This window comes from Cervus elaphus, chromosome 31, assembly GCF_910594005.1.
Source record: "Cervus elaphus chromosome 31, mCerEla1.1, whole genome shotgun sequence".
Taxonomy (NCBI): Eukaryota; Metazoa; Chordata; class Mammalia; order Artiodactyla; family Cervidae; genus Cervus; species Cervus elaphus.
The window spans coordinates 11,907,158-11,910,534 of NC_057845.1; the positions used below are offsets into that span (position 1 = coordinate 11,907,158).

Sequence of the window (3,377 nt, forward strand, 5' to 3'; positions counted from 1 at the left end):
CGACTCAATGGACATGAGTTTGAGCAAGCTCCAGGAGATGGTGACGGACAGGGAGGCCTGATGTGCTGCAGTCCGTGGAGTCACAAAGAGTCAGACACAACTGAGTGACTGAATAACAACTGCAATGGAATACTAAGTGAATAAGTCCAGACAAAAAAAAACCTGCATGTTGTATGACTCCACTTACACAAAATTCTGGAAAGGGAAAAAGTGCAGTGACAAAAAGCCATTTAGTGGTTGCTAGGGGCAGGCGAAGGGAGAGGCCATTGAACAGAAAGAATCAGAGGGAACTTTCTGCAGTGGAAGATATGTTCTAGATCATGACTGTGTTGCCAATTACACAACTGTAAAATAAACTATATTTTGGTGTAATTATACAAAAATACAACTTATAAATTGTGTTTTTATGTAACTACATAAAACTGTAAACATTTGTCAAAACTCAGAATTACAAACTTAAAATTGGCAAATTTTATTATAAGCATATTAACTTCATTAAAGTAATTATTCTTAAAAGTTGGCAATTAGAAGGTCATATTCTACTATAAGATACATTTTATAATGAAAGCCTAATCTCATAGATAGGATGCTTTATATTATTTGTAGATTATTATTGCAATTTTGAAGAACCATAGGAATCCTCCAAAACTAACAGAAATAATGATAATTCAGTAACATGACTGACACTAAAACACAAATATACTGAGGTTTCTTATATGCAAATAATTAGTAAAAATCTATAATGAAAGAAAATCACATTTATGAATTCACAAATATATTTTAAAAAATATGTAATTCATACATAAAGTTTTAAATAATTCCTGAGGACAAAAGAAAAAATGAGTAACAATAAAAATGTACCTTGTTCTTGGTTCCAAAACTTTGGATTTAAAGTCTTTCTTCTCCCTAAATCAAGTTATAACTTAACGGCAATCTCAATGAATAATCTCATCTATGCTTTCTCATTTTGAATGTGATTAATAAGCTACTTAAAATCACTGGAGACAAGACAAATTATTTAATAAATGTAACTGGGATAACTTTAAAGCTTTAGGAAAATATGTTTACACATATACTTTGATCCTTACGTAGCAATAAATTCTGCTCACATCATTATATGCTAAAAATAAAATCATAAATTTTAGAGGAAAATATGAGTATTTTTTTATTATCCTGGGGTTGGGAAGATCGACTTAAGTTTATACAAAGTTCAAAATTCAGAAAGATAAAAACTATTAAATTTGATTATATGAAAAATTTAACTATCTGTGATGCAAAAGCTTACCATAACTACATTCAAGTGATAAATGACAAACTGGATTAAAAAAAATTGGCAACAAATGACCAAGAATTTAATTTCCAGAAAATTAAAATTGCTCTTACAAGTTAATAAAGAAGAGACAAACAATCAATAGAAAATATGGCAAAGAATAGTAAAAGGGGAAAAAGTGCAAATGGTGTATAAAGTGAGATGATGTTCATCTCACTTCACTTACAATTAAAGAAATTAATATTCAGTAGGGATGAGGTGCCCACAGAAAAAGAAAAGCAAGGAGGCAAAGTGATTATCTGAGGAGGCTTTACAAACAGCTGAAAAAAGAAGAGAAGCGAAAAGGAAGGGAGAAAGGGAAAGGCACATTCAACCAAATTCAGAGTTCCAAAGAAAAGTAGAGACATGAAGCCCTTCTTCAATGAAGAGTGCATAACACTAGAAGAAAACAACAGAAGGGGAAATACTAGAGATCTCTTCAGAAAAATTGGAAATATCAAGGGAACATCTTGCCCAAAGATGGGCACAATAAAGGACAGAAACCATAGAGACCTAGCGGACGGTGAAGAGATCAAGAAGAGATGGAAAGGATACATGGAAGAACTAAACAAAAGAGATCGTAATGAACCGGATTACTACCATGGTGCGGTTAGTCACCCAGAGCCAGACATTCTGGAGTGCCAAGTCAAGTGAGCCTTAGGAAGCCCTGCTGTTAATAAAAATAGTGGCTGCAATGAAATTCCAGCAGAACTACTCAAATCCCAAAAGAATGATGCCATCAAGGTTTTGCATTCAATATGTCAGCAAATCTGGCAGACCCAGCAGTGGCCACAAGACTGGAAAAGATCAATTCTCATCCCAATTCCCAAGAAGAGAAGTACCAAAGAATGTGCTAACCATCGGAAAATTGCACTCATCTCCCCCGCTAGTAAGATCATGCTTAAAATCTTGCCTGCTAGGTTTCAGCATTATGCGAAACAAGAACTTCCACATGTTCAAACAGGGTTTAGAAAAAGAAGAGGAACAGATCAAATCACCAACATTCGTTGGATCACAGAGAAAGCAAGGGAGTTCCAGAAAAACATCTACCTCTGTTTCATTGACTATGCTAAAATCTTTGACTGTGTGGACCATAACAAACTGTGGGACTTCCCTAGTGGCTCAGACGGTAAAGCGTCTGCCTACAATGTGGGAGACCTAGGTTCGATCCCTGGGTCGGGAAGATCCTCTGGAGAAGGAAATGGCAACCCACTCCAGTATTCTTGCCTGGAAAATCCCGTGGACAGAGGAGCCTGGAGGAGACTGGGCTACAGTCTGTGGGGTTGCAAAGAGTCAGACAGAACTGAGGGACTTCACTTTCACTTTCACTTAAAGAGATGGGATTACCAGATCATCTTACCTGTCTCCTGATAAGCCTGTAGGCAGGTCAAGAAGCAACAGTTACGACACCCTCTCATGCATTCCTTGGAAAATCTGAACAAAATGAGTGAGAACTCACTACTGTCTCCTCATCGAAACTGAGGTCCAGCACGTTGAAAAAATAAATAAATAAATAAAAAATTAAAAAAAAAAAAAGAAGCAACAGTTAGAACTCTGTATGGAACAATTGATTTGTTCAAGATTGAGAAAGGATACGACCAAGTTGTCTGCTGTCATCCTGTTTGTTTAATCTATACACTGAGCACATCATGAGAAATGCTGGGCTGGACGAGTTACAAACTGAAATCAAGATAGACGGGAGAAGCAACAACCTCAGATATGCAGATGATACCACTGTAATGGCAGAAAGTGAAGAGGAACTAAATAGCCTCTTGATGAGGGTGAAGGAGGAGATTCAAAGAGCCAACTTAAGACTAAACATTAAAAAAATAATAATAGTAACTAAGATCATGGCATATGGCCCCACTACTTCATGGCAAATAGAAGGAGAAAAGGTGGAAACAGTGACAGATTTCCTCTTCTTGGACTCCAAGGTCACTGTGGCTGCTGACTGCAGACATGAAATCAGAAGATGGTTGCTTCTTTGGAAGGAAAGCAACGACAAACCTAAACAGTTATGTTGAACAGCAAAGACATTACTCTGCCAACAGAGATCTGTATAGTCAAG

General features: G+C 36.5%; 1 non-coding gene across 1 annotated transcript; it reads left to right on the forward strand.

The window, feature by feature from the left end:
- Positions 1-2,703: 2,703 nt before the first annotated feature.
- LOC122687660 lies at positions 2,704-2,796 on the forward strand. Its single transcript, XR_006339222.1, has one exon. It is a non-coding gene; the product is annotated as a small nucleolar RNA SNORD116 (small nucleolar RNA).
- The last annotated feature ends 581 nt before the right edge of the window (positions 2,797-3,377 follow it).